The sequence below is a fragment of the Bos taurus genome, chromosome 16 (genome assembly GCF_002263795.3).
Source record: "Bos taurus isolate L1 Dominette 01449 registration number 42190680 breed Hereford chromosome 16, ARS-UCD2.0, whole genome shotgun sequence".
Lineage (NCBI taxonomy): Eukaryota > Metazoa > Chordata > Mammalia > Artiodactyla > Bovidae > Bos > Bos taurus.
Window position 1 is genome coordinate 35,616,621 of NC_037343.1, and position 23,140 is coordinate 35,639,760.

At 39.5% G+C, this 23,140-nt stretch overlaps 1 protein-coding gene across 7 annotated transcripts in view; it reads left to right on the plus strand.

Annotated features, from left to right (window-relative positions):
• The window catches only part of RGS7 (regulator of G protein signaling 7), a 486,948-nt gene that overhangs the window by 220,854 nt on the left and 242,954 nt on the right, over window positions 1-23,140 (plus strand). The window contains exon 1 of one of the 7 annotated variants that reach the window (XM_024976013.2): window positions 2,495-2,733. The gene's annotated coding sequence lies outside the window, so the exon portion shown is untranslated. 7 annotated transcript variants of the gene reach the window in all.

Here is a 23,140-nt window from a genome sequence, read left to right on the forward strand (position 1 = left end):
TTCCAGGTCTGTGAAGATCCATAAGCCTTGCACAAAAGCCTGGTCTTCCCTTTGAGAGGACCTCTTCCACACATGTGGCATCCTGGGGGGTTATTCATGGAGCAGTGAGTGAGGAAGTAGTACTCAGAGAGTTACATGAGAACCCCTACAAACTGGGGAGGTGGTGACTGAAGCCTCCCTGCTGTGACATCCCGTTCTTCTGCTCTCTCCTGTGTGTGTTTCAGTCACTCAGATGTGTCTGACTCTTTGTGACCCCCATGGACTATAGCCTGCCAGGCTCCTCTGTCCATGGAATTTTTCAGGCAAGAATACAGGAGTGAGTTGCCATTTCCTACTCCAGGGGATCTTTCTGACCTGGGGATTGAACCTGTGTCTCTTGCCTCTCCTGCATTTGCAGGAGGATTCTTTACCACTGCACCAACTGGGCAGCCCCTGGTAACCATATAAAAGTAGTAATGAACCTTACATGCTGCTAATGTGTAACAGGAGACAAAGATGCCTTCTGTTTCTCAGGTATCTTTCTTTTGATATTTTCTATGAATTGGAGTCTAGAAATACATGGGAGATATTTTCCCTTTCAAATATTCTAAAAAAGAGCTCCATTAGTTTTCCAATATTCATAGAGCTGCACAGAGTGCTTTTCTTACTGATCACCAAGTGTAGAGGAAAAGAAAGGAGTTGCCCCGGTATAAGCACTTTTCCATTTAATTTTTAAAAATAGCTCAAGATTGTAATGCGTTTTAGCTTTGGGTCCACCACTAATATGCTAGACTTCCCAAGTGGCTCAGTGTTAAAGAATCCTCCTGCCGATGCAGGTTCGATCCCTGGGTCGGGAAGATCCCTGGAGGAAGAAATGACAACCTACCCCAGTATTCTTGCCTGGAAAATTCCATGGACATGACTGAAGTGACTGAGCATGCATGCTAACTAGCTGGTTCCTGATAAAATGGGAATTAGTAATAGTCTCACCTGAAAGAGTTTTAAGGATTAATGAAAATACTTCATACAAAGCACTCAGCCTAGTGTCTGGACAAGAGAATGACTGAGATATTAAAAATAAAAGTTTCCCTAGGGTGTGCCGTGCAACACTTTGAGTTTTCATTAGCATTAATAGCTCACTCTAATTCTGTGGATCTGAACCAACACACTTCTTATTGGAACAGAAGAATCAGCCTCTTACAAATTTGTACTTTGGGCGAAGTAAAGATTTACATTTCTAAAATTGCCTCTTGCTTTCTGACTCTGGTTTTAACACATAGGAATTGCTTTTGTGGACAATAATTTAAGTGGTGGAATGCTTCCATGATAGATTTTCAATTCTCTCAATGTGATACTTGAAGCAATGCTCAAAGTTAACCATTTTATTTAAAAATTGGGTTGTGTCTTATTAATTTCTTAGGATCACTAAAATTCTTGGTGAATTCCTCAGGATTAATAAAAGAGGGCTGTGAGCTCTTATTTTTCCTTACTTTCCCTTCAGCAGACCTCAAGGTGGGTGGTAAGTGAATATACGAAGTCAGTGCACTTGGAAATAAATTTGTATTTTTAAACAGCCAAACTCTCCATACACTGTGGTGTTAGGTTAAAACTGACTCAGAAACATGAGTAGCATTTCCACTCTTGTCCTTCCTCCAGAGTAAGTGTGAGTAAGTGTGTTCTGAGTAAACCAGAAGAATGGGAATGTGGACTCATTTCTCAGTACTGTCTCAAGCTGCATCTCTTGCTGTAAAACTGAAGTATCATCTGGCTTGACTGGTAGGAGAGCAGAAGTGGTTGTTGGATGGATGGGTAGCTGGGAGGCAAAAATTGGTAATTATTAGATTACCGTAAAAATAGCTAACTTGGAGCCATGTAACCACTTTTCTCTCAGGCAAGTCAACCATACTTTCTATATACTTTGAAATAAAAACTTCTGGCTGTTAAATTTCTAAAATATGTTGATATACATTATGATGTTTGATATTCATAACAACTCTGTGACCAAGGTAAGTCAGGCATCTTTATTTATTTGTACAGAAAAGGAAAGAAAGAGTCAGGCAATCAAAGTATCAACATTCACTGGAAGAAGTTAACTAGAACAGAGGCTTGAGTATGAATCCCAGAGGCTGTGCTTCAAATCCTAAACCTGCCCCATGTAAATGGTGACTCTAAAGGATAGAAAACCTCTGAACCTCAGCTTATGAATCTAAAAAATGATTATAACTGACATTATGTACAATTTATTACAAGGAACATAAGTTGGAAGCTACATTTAAGATATGAAGATGGTCTAATAATCTCTAAGGAAAAAATTAGCATTGGTTTATTTATGCTTCTCTTTCAAGGACCAAAATGTTATGCCAGGAAAATTCCTTGGCTCCCTTTTAGTGCAAAAATGTGGTAGAAAGAAGGCCTGATTGTCATGTATCCTTCAAGTTGCTTGCCTTTTTGCTCTTTAAAGGAGCATTGCAAATTTTGGGGGGAAAAAAGTGCAGTTACTGGTGGATAATCTCCACTGTTTATTGCATTCTTTATGAACTTTAGAAATAAAATTTCCTTTCCTGCTGATTTTGTTCTTTTCCACTTGACAGAAACAGATGACTCATTTCTCCAGGTTTGAGGACGGCAACGATTTAATGTTTTCAAAGTCATCAGCAAATTAACTGACATCAAAATCAAGGCTGAGTTTAGACGCAAAATCAGATTACTTTGTCCTTGGATTGTCAGTTCAAAATCTGGTGAATTCTTTCTAATGTGAGTCCAACTTACTGTTCACAAAGCATTAAACTATGCTGTGTGTGTGTGTGTGTGTGTGTGTGTGTGTGTGTGTGTGTGTGTGTGCATACTCAGTCGTATCTCACTCTGTGACTCCATCAGCTCCTTTATCCATGGAATTTTCCAGGCAAGAATACTGGAGTAGTTTGCTATTTTCTTTTCCAGGGAATCTTCTTGACCCAAGGATCAAACCTGTGTCTCTTGTATCTCCTGCTTGGCAGGCAAGTTCTTTAGTAGCTGAGCCACCACTATGGATAGGACCTTAATTTTAGTCAGTAATTTATAAATGTACAGTCCAGCAAACCTATCCTATTCTTTGCCCTAGTCTTCTGGTTAAGTATTGGATTTTGAGATACTGTTTTTTTTTTTTTTTCTTTACTATGAGTAAATGTAATTATTTCAAATCCTGGATTTGAAATAATATTTCAAATAAAAATATTTTTGTTTTACCATTTTATCTTTATGTTTTGCAATTTCTTTATCAAAGTCAATGTGTTCATTCCCCCAAAAGCATAGCTAGTGATGCCAGCAAAGATCATAGTATCTAGACTGCTAAAGAAGCTGTGCTTTTTAAAAAAAAATAATGTGCCAAAATCAGAAACAGAAGACAAAACCAACAAGTATCTTAGCAACACAGAAGTGACTGTATAAACAATAGGTTCATTAGAAAAGCAGTTTCTAAAATACACTGAGTCCTGGTAGAGAAATCCTAGTTTGCTAAAGGCTCATCTGAGTATAATCAGTTAGGTTAAACTTTCTATCACATAATTTTCCACTTGTTAAATTGTGAAGAAGATGCAGTCTTTTTTTTTTCTTTCTGGGTTGTTAATTGGGATATTTCATGAGTAGCACAAACACTAAATTTACACAGTTTTAAAAGAAATACATTGAATAAAGAAACCTGCAGTCAATCCCTTTACGACAGATGGATTAACTTTGATTTCTTTGCACTATTGGAGTGAATGATTAAGAAGGCATTACAAAAGTGTTCTAATTAACTAATTATCTAATGAACATAGAGAAAGCTGGAGTCATTTCCATTTACTCTACCTATTTTTCTCATGGATTAGGCACAGAAATAGTCTGGTTTTCAAAATATCACATGTGTTAAGATAGTCTCACATTGTTAACTCAATGACAGGTACTAGAAAGTGATTTAAAAACCTCTAGAACTCACTTATTATAAAACTGAGCTTTGGAGGAGTTTTGAATCATATCATAATATAATTGTACATTTACATTTATATTTAAAATTTCTGACATTTTATTTTGTGGAACTATTAGTCATATTAATGTTCGATAAATTTGTGTTAAATGAATGAATGAATGGACCTGTGAAAGAACATTTATAGGAGTTAAAAAAACGTCATACTTGCTAAGTCATCTCAGTTGTGTCCAACTCTTTGTGACCCTATGGACCCCACCAGGCTCCTCTGTCCATGGGATTCTCCAGGCAAGAATACTGGAGTGGGTTACCATACCCTCCTCCAGGGGATCTTTCTGACCCAGGGTTCGAACCCAAGTTTCTTATGCCTCCTGGTTTGGCAGTTGGGTTCTTTACCACTAGTGCCACCCGGGAAGCCCTAAAAGACTGAGTCACTGTCTAAGATTGTGTGGCTGTGTCTCAGTTAAATTGTCAGCAAAGTGGGACTGATATCTGATTTATGGGATTATGGTGAGAAATGAAAGAAAACCACTGATAATTATTTAAAGTAATGTGATCAGCCCTGGGATTTCTTTGGAAGGAATGATGCTAAAGCTGAAACTCCAGTACTTTGGCCACCTCATACGAAGAGTTGACTGATTGGAAAAGACTCTGATGCTGGGAGGGATTGGGGGCAAGAGGAGAAGGGGATGACAGAGGATGAGATGGCTGGATGGCATCACTGACTCGATGGACGTGAGTCTGAGTGAACTTCGAGAGTTGGTGATGGACAGGGAAGCCTGGCATGCTTCTATTCATGGGGTCACAAAGAATTGGACACGACTGAGTGACTGAACTGACTGACTGACTGACTGATGCTTTATTTAGTGTGGTAACATTTAATTTATCCAACATTGAGAAAATGATATGTTTGATGAATGAAATTTCTAGGCATTCACCAATTTAGTTCACTTCAGTTGCTCAGTCATGTTCGACTCTTTGCGACCCCATGGACTGCAGCACGCCAGGCTTCCCTGTCCTTCACCAACTCCCAGAGCTTGCTCAAACCCATGTCCATGGAATCGGTGATGCCATCTAACCATTTCATCCTCTGTCAACCCCTTCTTCTCTTGCATTCAATCTTTCCCAGCACTGGGGTCTTTATTAATGAGTCAACTCTTCACATAAGGTGGCCAAAGTATTGGAGCTTTAGCGTCAGCATCAGTCATTCCAGTAAATATTCAGGATTGATTTCCTTTAGGATTGACTGGTTTGTTCTCCTTGCAGTCCAAGGGACTCTCAAAAGTTTTCTCCAACACCACAATTCAAAAGCATCAGTTCTTTGGTGTTCAGCTTTCCTTATGGTCCAACTCTCACAACCATACGTGACTACTGTAAAAACCATAACTTTGACTATATGGACCTTTTTCAGCAAAGTAATGTCTCTGGTTTTTAATATGCTGTCTAGGTTGGTCATAGCTTTTCTAACAAGGAGCAAGCGTCTTTTAATTTCATAGCTGCAGTCACCATCTGCAGTGATTTGGGAGCCCCCAAAAATAAAGTCTCTCACTGTTTCCATTGTTTCCCTATCTTTTTGCCATGAAGTGATGGGACCAGATGCCATGATCTTCTTTTTTTGAATGTTGAGTTTTAAGTCAGCTTTTTCACTCTCCTCTTTCACTTTCATCAAGAGGCTCTTTAGTTCCTCTTTGCTTTCTGCCATAAGAGTGACATCATCTGCATATCTGAGGATATTGATATTTCTCCCAGCAATCTTGATTCCAGCTTGTGCTTCATCCAGGCCAGTATTTTGAATGATGTACTCTGCATATAAGTTAAATAAGCAGGGTGACGATATACAGCCTTGACATACTCCTTTTCCAATTTGGAACCAGTCCATTGTTCCATGTCCAGTTCTAACTGTTGCTTCTTGACCTGCATAATTTAGATAGTATTAAAAATAGCTAATTTGACAGAAAAACTCTAAAATGTGGCATGTATTTCTTTCCTTTGTTGAACAGAACATAATGAACATAATTTAACCTTGCTCTAATGACTCTTTTTTATAAAGTGTGCTGCAAAGTAATAATTTTTTCTTGTTTATTCAGTTTGTAGGACTGATGGCTCCTGCATCAAATGGCCCCTGACTGCTTTGCTTGTTTAATTAGGTTATTCCTATCATTGGTCACTTCTAACTATCTTAAGAAGATTGACTTTATTGCTTCTAGTCTTTAGTTCTCTGTGTCTTGGATTAGGTAGGATTCATAGGAGAAAGAGGGGATCTAAACATGTTGAGTAATATATTGTTGGTTTTTAGTCACTAATTTGTTTCCAACTCTTTTGTGATCCCCTGGACTGTATTGGAATGGCTGCCATTTCTTCCCAACCCAGGGATTGAACCCAAGTCTCCTGCATGGATAGTCAGACTGTTTAGCACTGAGCCACTGGGGAAGCCCTTTTGAGTAGTATTTGTTATTGTTGTTCAGTCCCTAAGTCAGTCCAACTCTGACCCCATGGCCTGCAGCATGACAAGCTTCCCTGTCCTTCACTATCTACCAAGTTTTCTCAAATTAATGTGCATTGAGTCAGTGATGCTATCTAACCATCTCATTCTCTGCCACCCTCTTTTTTCTTTTGCTTTCAATCTTTCCCAGCATTGGAATCTTTTCCAGTGAGTTCACTCTTTCCATCAGGTGGCCAAAGTATTGGAGCTTCAGCTTCAGCATCAGTCCTTCCAATGAATAGTAAGGGTTGATTTCCTTTAGAATTCACTGGTTTGATCTCCTTGCAGTCCAAGGGACTCTCAAGAGTCTTCTGAAGCACCGCAGTTTGAAAGCATCAATTCTTTGGTGCTCAGGGTTCTTTATGGTCCAACTCTCACACTCGTACACAACTGGTGTAAAAACCATAGCTTTGACTATGCAGACCTTTGTCAGGAGAGTGAAGTCTCTGCTTTTTAATACGCTGTCTAGGTTTGCCATAGCTTTTCTTCCAAGGAGCAAGTGTCTTTTAATTTCATGGCTGCAGTCACCATCCACAGTGATTTTGTAGCCCAAGAAAATAAAATTTGCCACTGTTTCCATTTTTTCCCCATCTATTGGCCATGAAGTGATAGACCAGATGCCCCTGTGAGTATGTATAAATAGTATAGTTTAGTACTATGGTTATGGTTATGGTTATAGTCATCTGAGTTAAATGTTTTTCATGATATTCAGATTATGTAAAACCTTATTGGAAACTCTTAGAATAGTTACTTACATTCAGACTGAGGACAAGAGTTTCCTCAGTTTTGGGGTTTATTGATCCCAAGTATACATTAGCATATGTCCTGTTGGTTGGTTGCAAACTGATGCCCCATAGACAAAATCTGCCTAGTTGATAATGTTTTGTTTGTCTTGCACAGTATTTTTAAAATGTGGCAAACTTCACATGCATATTTAGATATCTGGCTTCTTGATAATGTCCTTAGCAACAGTCTGCCAGGTCTAATTAGAAGCTACCATGTTCAGATGGATCAGGGGCTTCTCAGAGTAACAGTACCCCACTGGTCATCTTACACCTGGCTTTCATTCCTTTATGTTACTTCCTTGGGCCTCCTGTAGACTCATGAGTTTTCAACCTGTCATTGTGTTATATAATAAGCATTAGCAAGCATGTGTGATGTGAAGAGATGATTAAGACAGCCCTAGGCCTCCAAGCACACACAGTCTGTTGGGAAAGACAGGCACTGAAGCAAATAATTATAATGGTAAAAGTGCCATAATGAAGATTTGCATAAAGTACTAGAGGAGTTATTACTACTTATTGCAAAGAAGCAAGAGAGAAAGAGAAAATGTATCCAAAGGTCTTTTGTTCTTTATGAGATGAAATGCCACAGATATGGGGAAGATTTTTTTTAAATGCAGAATAATTCTTGGACAAGTGCATGATATCCACTGGGCTTGTCCTTCTCTTTTTTCCCTTTTTATATGTAACTATTTTGTTTATTGAGAACATTTGATACGTGTTCCCCTTATCTTTACCACTGAAGGCAGCAATGTAAGGTTATTGATTTTGTCTTTTTCTTTCTTCATGTTGTCATGCATGTGATACAATATTTCATTTCAGATTACTGCTTTTTCAGTGTCACCAGAAACAAATGATAATAAAAAGTAATTAGGCAAAACGCTACCAACCACCACCACCAATGTGTTTTGTATTTGGCTGACACTGTTTTTATTTTAGCTTCATCAATGATTTGTTTTACTTTTCATCAGAATCAGGTTTTTAACCTGACTGTATGAAACATGATAATTGCCTAGGTAATTATGACAGAAGTACTATTTCATGTAGGATTTAGCATAGGAACACTTGGAGAAATGTCTCCCTGTAATTTGTGATGGCATTCATATTTGTTTCTTCTTGTGATCTCTGCTCAAAGGAATTTTTGTTCCTCCCAGGAATATGCACCTCATTTTATCTGTGTGAACTGGGCTCCCCAGGTGACTCAGTGGTAAAGAACCCGCCTGCCAATGCAGAAGACAGGGATTTGATCCTTAGGTTGGGAAGATCCTCTGGAGGAGGAGATGGCAACCCATTCCAGTATTCCTCCTGAGATAATCCCATAGACAGAGGAGCTTGGTGGGTTACAGTCCATGGGATTGCAAAGAGTCTCACACAGCTAAGTGACTAAAGCGCATCTGTTTTAATTACTAGTGGAAAAGGAACGAAGCACCGGGATCAGCTAGAGAAAAAGAGGTTCTCAGGCTAAAAGTCTAAAGATTTTTGTACATGAGACTATCTTTTTTTTTTTAATTGGAAGGTAGTTGCTTTACAATGTTGTGTTGTTTTCTGCCATATAAAATGCAAATCAGCTATAAGTATACATATACATACATATATATATATATATATATCCCCTCTCTGTTGAACAATATAGTAAGGTTTATCAACAAAGAATTTTCTCTAAAATGAAGGTGAGATACTAAGTGTAATATTCAGTTTAGTTCAGTCACTCAGTCATGTCCGATTCTTTACGACCACAGTGACTGCAGCATGTCAGGCCTCCCTGTCCATCACTGACTCCTGGAGTTTACTGAAACTCATGTCCACTGAGTCGGTGATGCCATCCAACCATCTCATCCTCTGTCATCCCCTTCTCCTTCTGCCTTCAATCTTTCCCAGCATCAGGGTCTTTTCCAATGACTCAGTTCTTTGCGTTAGGTGGCCAAAATATTGTAGCTTCAGCTTCAGCATCAGTCCTTCCAATGAGTATGCAGGACTGATTTCTGTTAGGATGGACTGGTTTGATTTCCTTGCAGTCCAAGGGACTCTAAAGAGTCTTCTCCAACACAACAGTTCAAAAGCATCAATTCTTCGGTGCTCAGCTTTCTTTATAGTTCAATTCTCACATTCATACATGACTATTGGAAAAATTGTATTTTTGACTAGATGGACCTTTGTTGGCAAAGTAACATCTCTGCTTTTTAATATGCTGTCTAGATTGGTCATAGCTTTTCTTCCAAGGAGTAAGCATCTTTTAATTTCATGGCTACAGTCACCATCTGCAGTGATTTGGAAGCACCCCCCAAAATAAAGTCTGACACTGTTTCCACTGTTTCCCCATCTATATGCCATGAAGTGATGGGACCAGATACCATGATCTTTATTTTCTGAATATTGAGTTTTAAGCCAACTTTTCACTCTCCTGTTTCACTTTCATCAAAAGGCTCTTTAGTTCTTCTTCGCTTTCTGCCATAAGGGTGGTGCCATCTGCATATCTGAGGTTATTGATATTTCTCCCGGCAATCTTGATTCCAGCTTGTGCTTCATACAGCCCAGCATTTCTCATGATGTGCTCTGCATATAAGTTAAATAAGCAGGGTGACAATATACAGCCTTGACGTACTCCTTTACTGATTTGGAACCAGTCTGTTTGTTGTTCCATGTCCAGTTCTAACTGTTGCTTCTTGCCTTACATACAGCTTTCTCAAGAGGCAGGTCAGGTGGTCTGGTATTCCCACCTGTTTAAGAATTTACCACGGTTTGTTGTGATCTACAGAGTCAAAGGTTTTGGCATAGTCAATAAAGCAGAAACACTACTCCTGCATCATACAGCCGCCAAGTGTAATACTAGATCCTGGAATAAAATTTTTTTTAATTGATTTTTAAAAACTTTAAAAAAAATAATTAAAAGCAGAGCAGAATTTATTAGTTTACAGTACAACTTGACAAGAGTGCTGAGATCTTGTGTCTTCTAATCAACCAAAATGCTCTCTCCAGATACAAATACATGAAAAACTAAATTAAAAATGGAACGTTCATTGTGACCGTGTTGTATATAACGTTGCATATAACTGTTCCCATAATACAGTTTCAAAGTAAACCCCAGGACAGCTGAATTCCCATCTTTGAAAAGATGGGTGTTATGCAGTTATCTCCTCAAAGCTGCATTTAGCCCTGGGACTGAACGTGTTGAGGTAAATCACCTTGTTTTCAGCGAAAGGGTTGGAAAGTCACTACAGTTGCTTTCTTTAAGTACCTTCCTTTCCTGCCTTCTGATTCAGCCCCTATTCATCTCATTGACTGAATTAAGCCACAAGTGGTCCTGCTTTCCTACCCGTGGAGGTAGTCTTTCTTTAAGGAGACGTTGTATATAACTTCCGATCGTATAGTCTTCAAAGTAAACCCCGGGACAACTGAATTCTCATCTTTTCCAAGTTCTTGGAACATAATGCTGTCATTTCCAATATACTAACTCTAGGTATCCATTCTAAACATATAATAGGCTTAATGAAGGCAATAGCTATCAAGGAACTGGAAACTATGATTTAAAAACTTGTTTCAGACTGCCTTAATTCAAGTAAGTGCTCTGCTAATTACTGGCTGTGTAGATTTCACAAAGAAATGTACAACTTTGTGTCTCAATTTTAACATCTGTAGGAATAGTTATGATTAAATGAGATGATATACACATAAAGTTAAGCAAGTTTCCTGACATTTATTGAAATAAGTGTTAAGTTGAATGTTAGTTATTAGTATTATAGTACATGGCATTTTTAACCATGTCTTAGCACCAATCAGGTGCAGTGGGCTGACCAAGTCTTGATTTTCTTTCTTGGTGCAATGAGTTCTCTGTGTCAATGGTAGAACTTTCAGGATCCTTCTGACTGCTACTTTTGATCCATTGGTAGCTATCGTCCCTTCTCATGACATATTGCATCAGAAATTATATTTCAGTTATTTCAGACCTCTGCATATACAGATACAACCTGGGAATGATGTAGTTTCTATGTTGTAACTCTTGAAGAGGGTGTTTTATTTTATGAAGATTTCTTAGTCATTCCTACAGATTATTTGGGTGTCTAACTAAATGCACAATGCATCAGCTACCATAATCCTTATGATTTCAAAACAGCAAAATGTGATAAATAGTATGAATTCCTAGCATAGTACCTAGCTCTTGAAATAATTTGCTTGAAAGATTAACTGTAATTAATGTCTGACTAGGCATCATAACTCCAATACTCTTGCCTGGAAAATCCCATGGATGGAGGAGCCTGGTATGCTGCAGTCCATGGCGTTGCTAAGACTCAGACATGACTGAGCGACTTCACTTTCACTTTTCACTTTCATGCATTGGAGAATGAAATGGCAACCCACTCCAGTGTTCTTGCCTGGAGAATCCCAGGGATGGCGGAGCCTGGTGGGCTGCCATTTATGTGGTTGCAGAGTTGGACATGACTGAAGTGACTGAAGTGACTTAGCAGCAGCAGCAGCAGGCATTATAATCCCTACCTTAATTTAATTATTTATTTAATTTAATTTATTTATTTAATATAATTACCTTAATTTTATTTAGTCATATAGAAAGAAGTAATTGAGGCTTAGAGAAAAGAAGAGGGAATCCAAAAGGATTTCTTATTTTCAGCCTGTGGTCCATTTGGCCTTTTCTAAAAATCAGACAAAACCTAAGTATTATCTGAAGAATCACTCTACATGAAACACAGTGCTCAGTTGTAAAATTTGTGTTTGTATTTTTATTTTTTAAAATAGAAGCTGACTGGAATTCTCATTTGCAGACTAAATTGTTTATTTGCAGATAAACAATTTTACTTTAAACATACATATTTTACAGAACTTTATTTTGAAAGGTGTTTGATTTCTTAATTGACTGAACAGCACAGGCAATTGCCTTGTTTTTCTTCAAATGAGCATAAATTTTGGATATTGGGCTTCTCAGGTCTTTCTGACAGTTCTCAAATTTCTTGGCTTCTCTTTGGATCCCGTAAAAAATACAAAAGATGCCTTGTTTCTTTTTTTTTTTTTTTTCTTTTCACAAATTGTTCTGTGCAAATCTCCATTTTTATTTTTTGAAGAAGATGAAAGTGAAAGAGGAGAGTGAAAAAGTTGGCTTAAAGCTCAACATTCAGAATACTAAGATCATGGCATCTGGTTCCATCACTTCATGGGAAATAGATGGGGAAACAGTGGAAACAGTGTCAGACTTTATTTTTTGGGGCTCCAAAATCACTGTAGATGGTGACTGTAGCCATGAAATCAAAAGACGCTTAGTCCTTGAAAGGAAAGTTATGACCAACCTAGATAGCATATTGAAAAGCAGAGACATTTCTTTGCCAACAAAGGTCCATGTAGTCAAGGCTATGGTTTTTCTTGTGGTCATGTATGGATGTGAGAGTTGGACTGTGAAGAAAGCTGAGCGCTGAAGAATTGATGCTTTTGAACTGTGGTGTTGGAGAAGACTCTTGAGAGTGCCTTGGACTGCAAGGAGATCCAACCAGTCCATTCTGAAGGAGATCAGTCCTGGGTGTCCTTTGGAAGGAATGATGCTAAAGCTGAAACTCCAGTACTTTGGCCACCTCATGCGAAGAGTTGACTCATTGGAAAAGACTCTGATGCTGGGAGGGATTGGGGGCAGGAGGAGAAGGGGACAACAGAGGATAAGATGGCTGGATGGCATCACTGACTCGATGGATGTGAGTCTGAGTGAACTCCGGGAGTTGGTGATGGACAGGGAGGCCTAGCGTGCTACGAGACACAACTGAGCGACTGAACTGAACTGAATCAGATTAATTACGTTGCAGTATCAACCAGTTAAAAGTATTTATTTTGTTTTCATTGTTTGTGTGTTCTCAGTAGCTCAGTCACGTCTGACTCTTTGCAAATTTACCATGAAATTTACCTTTGGCAGTTTATCTCAAGATTAGTGAGTTTGTGATAAAGTTCTTTTTTATTCCCTTTATTGATTTTCTTTTTCATATCTGGCCTGCGCTGTTTTTGTAAAACAGCATGGCTTTTTGGACATTTTTTTTTTTAGCTTTTTGCAAATTGCTGTCATTGTTGATTATAACTTCCCTTGGAGTGATCATTTATTAGATAGTCTCATATCCCATCTCTGCTGACACTGACAATGAAATCAGGTAGCTGACTGTAAGTTGTCTATTATTTCTGTCTCCTCTTTGCCCTTGTCATGCAGTATGTCTCTGGGCTTTGCCAACTTTACCTTGGTACAAGTTTTCAGATTTTGGCATCTGCAATAACTGCCTAAGGCTAGATTCTACTTATCTTGCACTTAAAATATTTTAATGGCCTCTGCCCTGTTTCCTTGGCATTCATGGAATGAATATATATATATATATATATATATATATATATATATATATATATCCAGCAACGGGTTCATTTTCAAGAGCCTTCTAATAACTTTCCCTTCTCTGGGTGCTGCCCTGGCTCTCACTGACCTTTTCTTAAAGTCCCCCTCCTGTCACTGCTGCCTTTATTCTTATGTCCTGGGCTCACCCCTTCTCTTCAATGTGAGCCACACTGGCCTCCTAGGAAGACACACTGGTTTTCCCTTGAGCTCTGAACAGTTGCTGCTTCCTCAGTTTGAGACTCTGCACTCCCTATGTCTCCTTGAGGTTCTTTCCCTCCCTACACCAGGACTCTAATAGAATTCTGTTTGCACAGACCAGAGTTAACCATCTGCCCAAAGAAGCCAGACCCATTCTTCTCTATCCTCTTACTCTTCCTTATTTTTCTCCATGGTACTCATTCAGTTCAGTTCAGTTCAGTCGCTCAGTTGTGTCCGACTCTTTGCGACCCCATGAATCACAGCACGCCAGGCCTCCCTCTCCATGACCAACCCCCAGAGTTCACTCAGACTCACGTCCATCGAGTCAGTGATGCCATCCAGCCATCTCATCCTCTGTCGTCCCCTTCTCCTCCTGCCCCCAGTCCCTCCCAGCATCAGAGTCTTCTCCAATGAGTCAACTCTTCGCATGAGGTGGCCAAAGTACTGGAGTTTCAGCTTTAGCATAGTATGCAAAAATATATTATATACTTATCACTTGTTTTTTGTCCCTCTTCCCCCATTACAATATCACTCACAAAACAAGACTTTGTCGCCTTCACTGTTTATTCTGTGTCCTTATGCTGGCAAAGGTCAAAAGTCAAAGGCAAAGATTCTTACACTCACTATCTGAGAAATTATATATCTTGATAAAATTACACATTAAAAAAACTTTTTATTTATGTATCTTTGATTTACAATCTTTTATTAGTTTCTGGTGTACAACAAAGTGATTCATATATGTATATATACACACACACACACACATATGTATATATACATTTTCATATTTTTCCTCTTATGCTTTCTTACAGGATATTGAATACAGTTCTTTGTACTATATATAGGACCTTGTTGTTTATATTTTTATACATAGTAGATTATATCTGCTAATCCTAAACTCCTATATTATCTCTCTCTTACTCTTACCCCTTTGCTAATCAAGTTTGTTTTCTATGTCTCTGATTCTCTTTCTGTTTTGTAAATAAGTTCACGTGTATCATATTTTAGATTCCATATTTAAGTGATGTCATATTTGTTTTTCTCTTTCTGACTTACTTCACTTAATATGATAATCTCTAGGCCCATCCATGTTACTCCTGCTGCTGCTGCTAATTCGCTTCAGTTGTGTCTGACTCTGTGTGACCCCATGGACGTCAGCCCACCAGGCTCCCCCGTCCCTGGGATTCTCCAGGCAAGAACACTGGAGTGGGTTGCCATTTCCTTCTCCACTGCAAGTGACATTATTTCATTCTTTTTTATGACTAATATTTCATTTGATATACATCCACACATTCTTTATCCATTTTTCTGTCGATGGACATTTAGGTTGCTTCCTTGTTTGGCTATTGTAAATCGTATTGCTGTGAACACTGGGGTGCACATATCTCTTTGAATTACAGTTTCCTCTGGATATATACCCAAGAGTGGGATTGCTGGATCATATGGCAACTCTGTGTTTTGAGGAACCTCCATACTGTTTTTCATAGTGGCTGCAGCAATTTACATTCCCACCAACAGTTTATTTGGGTTCCCCTTTCTCCAAACCTTTTCCAGCATTTGCGATTTCTAGACTTTTCAATGATGGTCATTCTGACCAGTGTGAGGTGGTACACCATTGTAGTTTTGATTTACATCAAGTTAAGCATTTTAATTGTAAATAGAAGCACTTGAGAACATTTAAAATATACCCAGATAAGAATACTGTGCTTACTTTTGTGTAATAGTACTGTACCCTCTGGAATACTCTCTTCTTCCTCACGTCCAAGCCATTGATCTTCCCTCTTTCCAACCTCAGCCTGTGGCTGGGGTCTTCTGCATTAGACCTTTCTGCTGCTCTATTTGAGGTGCCTAATAAACATCTCACACGCTAGTAAAGTAATGCTCAAAATTCTCCAAGCCAGGCTTCAGCAATATGTGAACCGTGAACTTCCAGATGTTCAAGCTGGTTTTAGAAAAGGCAGAGGAACCCCAGATCAAATTGCCAACATTCACTGGATCATCGAAAAAGCAAGAGAGTTCCAGAAAAACATCTATTTCTGCTTTATTGACTATGCCAAAGCCTTTGACTGTGTGGATCACAATAAACTGTGGAAAATTCTGAAAGAGATGGGAATACCAGACCACCTGACCTGCCTCTTGAGAAACCTATATGCAGGTCAGGAAGCCACAGTTAGAACTGGACATGGAACAATAGACTGGTTCCAAATAGGAAAAGGAGTACATCAAGGCTGTATATTGTCACCCTGCTTATTTAACTTATATGCAGAGTATATCATGAGAAATGCTGGGCTGGAAGAAGCACAAGCTGGAATCAAGATTGCCGGGAGAAATATCAATAACCTCAGATATGCAGATGACACCACCCTTATGGCAGAAAGTGATGAGGAACTAAAAAGCCTCTTGATGAAAGTGAAAGAGGAGAGTGAAAAAGTTGACTTAAAGCTCAACATTCAAAAAACGAAGATCATGGCATCCGGTCCCACCACTTCATGGGAAATAGATGGGGAAACAGTGGAAACAGTGTCAGACTATTTTTTTGGGCTCCAAAATCACTGCAGATGGTGATTGCAGCCATGAAATTAAAAGACGCTTAGTCCTTGGAAGGAAAGTTATGACCAACCTAGATAGCATATTCAAAAGCAGAGACATTACTTTGCCAACAAAGGTCCATCTAGTCAAGGCTATGGTTTTTCCTGTGGTCATGTATGGATGTGAGAGTTGGACTGTGAAGAAGGCTGAGCGCTGAAGAATTGAGGCTTTTGAACTGTGGTGTTGGAGAAGACTCTTGAGAGTCCTTTGGACTACAAGGAGATCCAACCAGTCCATTCTGAAGGAGATCAGTCCTGGGTGTTCTTTGGAAGGAATGATGCTAAAGCTGAAACTCCAGTACTCTGGCCACCTCATGCGTAGAGTTGACTCATTGGAAAAGACTCTGATGCTGGGAGGGATTAGGAGCAGGAGGAGAAGGGGACGACAGAGGATGAGATGGCTGGATGGCATCACTGACTCGATGGATGTGAGTTTGAGTGAATTGCGGGAGTTGGTGATGGACAGGGAGGCCTGGCATGCTGCAATTCATGGGGTCACAAAGAGTTGGACATGACTGAGCGACTGAACAGAACTGAACTGAACTGAATAAACAGTGCTTGCTTCCCTGCCCAGATTCTGGGCAAGTGGAGACACAAAGCATAGCAGTAAGACTGAGGAGACCACATTACCACCATTATTCCTGGTGAAGGCTACACTGAGAGATGGGGTTTAGGTCTGCAGGCAGATACGCTACCCAGTGCTGAGCATTCAAAGTAGATACACTGACCTGTGTGGCCATAGGTGGCACTCATCTGGGTCAGACCCCTCCTCTGCTGGGAAGAACTTACCTTAGGGGCACAGTGGAGAATATTTCCCTTAATGCATTTTTATGTATAAGACCTTCATGAATCTCACCACTTTCCCCCCAAATGATCTCATCACATATGTATAACTTGTACAATCTCTTCTTCACCAAATCATGCAGTACCTCATTATGCACATTATAATGTCATGCTCATACCCAGAAATTATTTTTACTTTTAAAGTTGATTGAGCTGAATTGCATAACACCTGAAGGCGGTGCTTGAGTCTCAAGGTACCTGCAGGATTGCTGAGCTGTCATTGGAGTTGTTAGCACTTCTGACATGATTCTTTACAATGCTACCCCTCATTTATCAGTGTGATATATGTACCTCATTTAAACACAATCCATCTGTGGGTTTATCTATAGATCCACAGTGGCTATTCATTACCAGTTGATGTTTACTGAGTGGCACTTAGATGGGGAATGTACTACCTAAATTACTCTGACTTCCAATCAATCAATTCATAGACCTTTATAAATAAAAACATTACACTGACTTCCAGTCCAGGCATATTTAGTAAATGACCTGATCAGCAAATATCAGTATAGTGAAGTGAAATCACTCAGTTGTGTCTGACTCTTTGCAACCCCATGGAGTGTAGCCTACCAGTCTCCTCAGTCTATGGAATTTTCCAGGCAAGAATACTGGAGTGGGTTGCCATTTCCTTCACCAAATATGAGTATAGAGATATGCAATAATACATTTATTACAGTCAGACTCAGTTAGAGTATGGAAACTAATAACCTCCAAATCTCAGTGGCTTAAAACAAAGTTTTCTTTCTTTTGTCCTCACCCATTGAAACAGTGCTGGCTATTGTGATAGGAGGAAGAAAGTGATCTCCTACCAGCAAGTGTGCAAAATCTTTGGCACATCTCTCCCACTCACACAGTGGCCAGAGCTAGCCACATAGCTCTGTTCAACACAAGGCTCCAACTCTCATACTCGTAACATTTCCCTAGATAGTAGGGAGCCAGAAATACTTGGGAAAGGGCATTAGGGGCTGTGTCAGCATTGTAGCACATGTAGCATTGTAGCATATGGCTGCACTGAGGCAGAAATTAAGCAGACTGTATTGTGGCTAAAAGCATGTGGAAGATTCACCAAGCTTAATGAAAAGAGTTTCATTCAATGACCAAAAAAAAAAAAAAAAAAATAGCAGTTAGTATTAGAAATAGTTCTCAGTGTTTCTAAATAACTTAAAAGAGCCATTACTAGGGTACTGCTGCTGTATCTTCAGTGAATAATAATTTTTCAGTAACAATGCAAAAAGATACCACTTGAGACCTATTTTTAAAGTAATATACATTGTGAGGCATCAGGACACTATTTTGTTGATACTTTGAAACTGGGAGGATTTTGTTCCAGAGTTAAATTATCAAGAAAAGTATCAGACATGTATGGCACTGGTGTCCAGCTCTACACTCTCCTTTCTCTTTAGCAGTTTGACTGCCCTAAAATCCCATTTTCTTCACTCTCAGTGGAGTAGAGTCACCTTTCTTCCTCATTTTCCATTAAGTCATTCATTAAAATATCCATCAGCATCAATAAGAATACTGTTTACAGGGGCACACATTAGGTAATGAAGGGAATAAGAAGCAAGTAAGTGGAATTTCTGGACTAACTTTGTTGTTTAAGTGAATGTACCATAGACATAGTTTGCAAAGATGGCTCAGTTCACACCCCAAGGTACAGTAAAAGTTTTTATAGACAATCCCATGGCATCAGGAATTGGTGTCCATTCACAACACATATAGACGTCAACATAAAAATGTATCCTTTCCTCTCAGATGAAGTTCTTTGCTATTAATTTAAGAGAAATTCTACTTGATGTTTTTCTGGTTCTTCTAGCAAACGTGTAATAGTGCATCTTCTCATTGTAATAGCACAGGAGTGGAAGTGAAGTTGTCTTGTTAGATGTACCCCAAGTGTTTTGGCAGCCTGGAATCCAGACCTAAAAGGATTCCTAGTTCACTGTTCCCTCTATTCACTTGATAGCTCCCATCTGTGCTCCCCTTGACTGAACTGGAACTGGATGTTTCTCCTCTGGTCCTTATTACAGTCCCTTTCTGAATACCACATGCTAAGTGAACTCTTCAGTTTCCTTCTGCTGGAGTCTCTACAAATGCCTAGGCTGCTTTCATGGACATGGTCTAAGGAACTCAGGCTTTCTTTGCTCTGACACTTCAGTCAGTTCAGACACTCAGTCGTGTCCGACTCTTTGTGACCCCATGAATTGCAGCACGCCAGGCCTCCCTGTCCATCACCAACTCCCGGAGTTGACTCAGACTCACCTCCATCGAGTCAGTGATGCCATCCAGTCATCTCATCCTCTGTCATCCCCTTCTCCTCCTGCCCCCAATCCCTCCCAGCATCAGAGTCTTTTCCAATGAGTCAACTCTTCGCATGAGGTGGCCAGAGTACTGGAGTTTCAGCTTTAGCATCATTCCTTCCAAAGAAATCCCAGGACTGATCTCCTTCAGAATGGACTGGTTGGATCTCCTTGCAGTCCAAAGGACTCTCAAGAGTCTTCTCCAACACCACAGTTCAAAAGCATCAATTCTTCAGCACTCAGCCTTCTTCACAGTCCAATGCTCACATCCATACATGGCCACAAGAAAAACCATAGCCTTGACTAGATGGACCTTTGTTGGCAAAGTAATGTCTCTGCTTTTCAATATGCTATCTAGGTTGGTCATAACTTTCCTTCCAAGGACTAAGCATCTTTTAATTTCATGGCTGCAGTCACCATCTGCAGTGAGTTTGGAGCCAAAAAAAAAAATAAAGTCTGACACTGTTTCCACCGTTTCCCCATCTATTTCCCATGAAGTGATGGGACCAGATGCCATGATCTTAGTATTCTGAATGTTGAGTTTTAAGCCAACTTTTTCACTCTCTTCTTTCACCTTCATCAAGAGGCTTTTTAGTTCCTCTTCACTTTCTGCCATAAGCATGAGGTCATCTGCGTATCTGAGCTTATTGATATTTCTCCTGGCAATCTTGATTCCAGTTTGTGCTTCTTCCAGCCTAGCATTTCTCATGATGTACTCTGCATATAAGTTAAATAAGCAGGGTGACAATATACAGCCTTGATGTACTCCTTTTCCTATTTGGAACCAGTCTGTTGTTCCATGTCCAGTTCTAACTGTGGCTTCCTGACCTGCATACAAATTTCTCAAGAGGCAGGTCAGGTGGTCTGGTATTCCCATCTCTTTTAGAATTTTCCACAGTTTATTGTGATCCACACAGTCAAAGGCTTTGGCATAGTCAATAAAGCAGAAATAGATGTTTTTATGGATCTCTCTTGCTTTTTCTGTGATCCAGCGGATGATGGCAATTTGATCTCTGGTTCCTCTGCCTTTTCTAAAACCAGCTTGAACATCTGGAAGTTCACGGTTCACATATTGCTGAAGCCTGGCTTGGAGAATTTTGAGCATTACTTTACTAGCGTGTGAGATGAGTGCAATTGTGCAGTAGTTTGAGTATTCTTTGGCATTGCCTTTCTTTGGGATTGGAATGAAGACTGACCTTTTCCAGTCCTGTGGCCACTGCTGAGTTTTCCAAATTTGCTGGCATATTGAGTGCAGCACTTTCACAGCATCATCTTTCAGGATTTGAAATAGCTCAACTGGAATTGCATCACCTCCACTAGCTTTGTTCGTAGTGATGCTTTCTAAGGCCCACTTGACTTCACATTCCATGATATCTGGCTCTAGGTGAATGATCACACCATCATGATTATCTAGGTCGTGAAGATCTTTTTTGTACAGTTCTTCTGTGTATTCTTGCCGCCTCTTCTTAATATCTTCTGCTTCTATTAGGTCCATACCATTCCTGTCCTTAATCGAGCCCATCTTTGCATGAAATGTTCCCTTGGTATCTCTAATTTTCTTGAAGAGATCTCTAGTCTTTCCCATTCTGTTGTTTTCCTCTATTTCTTTACATTGATCGCTGAGGAAGGCTTTCTTATCTCTTCTTGCTGTTCTTTGGAACTCTGCATTCAGATGCTTATATCTTTCCTTTTCTCCTTTGGTTTTCGCTTCTCTTCTTTTCACAGCTCTGGCACTTAGGGGGCACAAATTGTAGTACCCACTCTTCAGGACGCCTTCAGAACTAATAGCACCATCTCTCTTATAGATTTTCAGGCATCAGTCAGATAGACATCAGGCCAAGCCCTACCTGCCTTGTCTATCTGTATTATTTTATGAGTGAGGAAAAAATCAGGTGTAGTGACATGCCTTAGGCTGCACATAGTGGAAGGAGTGTTATCATTCAGTATTATGATTATTATTTACATTTCAACTGACCCTTAGAGTTAGTTGTACAGGGCTAAGTGCTGGGAATAAAGTATTGAGACATAGTCCATGAGAAGTTAAAATCTACATAGGAAACAAAAGGATTTCTTACTTACACTAACCAGTATTATCAGCAGAACCTATCCCTTACCGTCTGGCTAAATGACATGAAGTGAACAGAACATTTAAAACAACCACATAGTACCAGTAAAACTGTTTTGCCACTGGGCGTATCCATGTAGTTACAGCTTCTCAGTCTTAACATGTTTCCTCGAAAGCAGTAGTCATTTGATGAATATTTGTTGAATAAGGAATGAATGAGAAAAAAGTAAAAAGGTAAGAAAACAGCGTATTTTTTGAGTCCCCTTATGGTATTGTGCTGCTTTCTTACAGTGTAATACTTAATCTGGATGGAATATTTAATCTGCTGAAAAAGAAAAAAAATAGTTATTTTGTGGAGTGACTGATTCTCAGAATGCTTTAAAGATGCATTTTATTGGTACCCTGCATATAAGTTACATGTTGAAACTGTGATTTACTGGGGGTATTACACCTATTAGACAAAAGATTCAGATGAATCATTTATGCTTATCATTATCAAATCTTTTTTTTTTCTGTTTTTCTTTAATCATAAAATATGGAGAAAATAAAATTCATTGTATTTTACAGACAGAGAAGACCCAGACAGATAATGTGGCTTAATTGGTCATATAGCAGTAAATTCCCTCAAAACTAAGAAGAGAATCCTACTTCTAGGTTAGGCTCTAGGTTAAGGTTTGCTTGTTGTTTCTCAGTTGCTTAGCTGTGTCTGACTCTTTTGCGACCCCAGGAGCCTTCCAGGTTCCTCTCTGTCCATGGGATTTCCCAGGCAAGAGTACTGGAGTCGGTTGCCATTTCCTTCTCCAGGGGAACTCCCTGACCCAGGGATCAAAACCATGTCTCCCTGCATTGCAGGCAGATTCTTTACCACTGAGCCACCTGGGAAGCCTAAGATTTGGTAACCAGAATGAACAGTAGCGGTGGTCTGATCTTGCAGCAGATTGAGATTAATTTAGATTTTACTTTTTTTTCTTTTTTCGGTATATAGGGAACAATCATACTGGATCCAAATGTGTGGAGAAGGAAAAGAACCCAGGACCATGAATTTCTTTGCATTAATCAGTGTGTCTCCCCATTCTTATAATAATCTCTGGACCTTTCTCTGACTAGCCAGAGAGTAATTTTTTTTTTTTTTTCTGGAGGTTGCCTTTGCTAGACAATGGAATCTTGTGTGTATGCGTTATTAGTTACATGTGGTATACATGTGGAGGTGGTGATTGTCAACCCAAGGGATGCTTCAGGTATGGAAGTGTGCAAGTGAAGTCATAAAACTTAGCTATCAATAAAGCAAAAAAAAAAGCCTTGAGAAATGCAATGAGTGCCCTGTGGGGAGAAAGAAGACAATATCTTATTTTCTTGGGAATCTTGTCCCCAAATTATTTATGTCCAGAGCTCAGCTATTGTGACAGGTTTTCCAGATGATTCCTCTGATGCTGACAGTTTACTGAGAAGGATAAGGGAGCACTTGTGTGACTCTGCTGCTGCATCAGTAGCTTTTGGAAGTGCTCTTGGAAGAGCACATTGCCTTCCCTTCCTCAGCTTTCTCTATCTGCCATCCCCACTCCCAGCAGAGCAGAGATGTGGTTACCTCTTTATCTTCAGCCA